Raw genomic sequence first — 1277 nt, 5'->3', positions numbered from 1 at the left:
CACACACACACACACACACACACACACACACACACAAAGTCACCCCTAGGATCAGGAAGCAGACTCAAAGAAGTTATGTGTCCTGCCAAGGTGGCAACACTTGAACCCAGGGCCACCCCCACCAGTTGAGTCTCCCTTTGTGTTTTCATTATTCTTGGCAGCATGGCCAGGCTCAGAGCAACTCGTTTAAGTTTGATGGTTCTATTGCAAACACACACCGCCTTCACTGAAATGTCCCCCGAAATCCTCAGTCCAGGTCACTAGCTTACACAATGCTGAGTCGTCTTGAGAAAAGAAAATGAGAGGGTGGGGAGCCAATCCAGGTTAAGTTCCCTGGAAGATGCCCTTCTCCTGCTGCCCAGCAGGTCACAACCTTTCACCCAGTTGCTCCCAAGAGCTCAGGGTGTCACTGCTGCTCAAGCGAGCCCGGTAAAGGTGTGTCGCAGGCACTGTCCCGAGGATGCACACAGAGCGACACCTTTACTGAGCCCGCCTGGTTGCTGCCGGGTCCTATTGGCCCTCGGGGAGCTCATTCTAAAGTGCGTGGTCTTAGTAATCTGCTGCCCAAAAGTCCCGTCGCACAGGTGGGGAAACTGAGGCTTGAAGAGGGACTGTTGCGTTGCCTGAGAGGAATCCTGAGGACCGACTCTCCACCCGCAGATGCAAAGATCCGACCCTCAGGTGAAGGCATTTATAGGGAGAACGACCCTCAATACGCCCCGCGACAGGTTAGGTCGTGGTGGGGAAGCGCCACCCCAGGAGAAGGGCCGAGGTGGGAAGTCTCGCCTTCCGCACCGGGTGAGTCGCGCGGAGATCGGCCTAAAAACCCTCCCCGGAGTCACAAGCCGGATAGTGGCAGCGACAAGAGGTGACCCGGTATCGCGGAGATTCCCCTGAGGTTCCCCCCATTCCTCACTCACCCTGCGCTCCTCGGTACGGACCAGATCACACTCGGCGCGCGGTCCTGTTGGTCTCTGAGGCAGTGGGGCCGGACGCAAGTCCGCACCACTGGGACGCTACCACCGCCCGGGAGGCTGCGGGGGTGAGGCGTGGCCAACCCCGCCGTGGCCCCGCCCACAAAAGCCGCGTGCGCGCTCTTGAGGCAGCGCCTCTCGCTTTTGCTCCCCTTCTAAATCCCTGCCGTTGGTACGGCCCTCGTGGGCCCCGCCCCTAAGCCCAGCTCTCCGTGCCTAGGTCACGCCCCTCATCCTCTCCTGGGAAAAGGCACGCCTCGCAGCCGGGCGGCGCTCAATTCGGATACTTGGTTTCTAGGCCAC

At 59.6% G+C, this 1277-nt stretch overlaps 1 protein-coding gene across 1 annotated transcript in view; it reads right to left on the bottom strand.

Annotated features, from left to right (window-relative positions):
• LOC110339103 (NADPH--cytochrome P450 reductase) overlaps window positions 1-1022 on the bottom strand; it is a 44150-nt gene extending 43128 nt beyond the window's left edge. The window contains exon 1 of the mRNA XM_021222606.1: window positions 921-1022. The gene's annotated coding sequence lies outside the window, so the exon portion shown is untranslated. The remainder of the gene's footprint in view (window positions 1-920) is intronic.
• Between the last annotated feature and the right edge of the window lie 255 nt (window positions 1023-1277).

Source organism: Mus pahari, chromosome 23 (assembly GCF_900095145.1).
Source record: "Mus pahari chromosome 23, PAHARI_EIJ_v1.1, whole genome shotgun sequence".
NCBI classification, from domain to species: domain Eukaryota; kingdom Metazoa; phylum Chordata; class Mammalia; order Rodentia; family Muridae; genus Mus; species Mus pahari.
The sequence above is the reverse complement of the archived record's forward strand: the minus strand, read 5'-3'. Positions and strand labels throughout refer to the sequence as shown.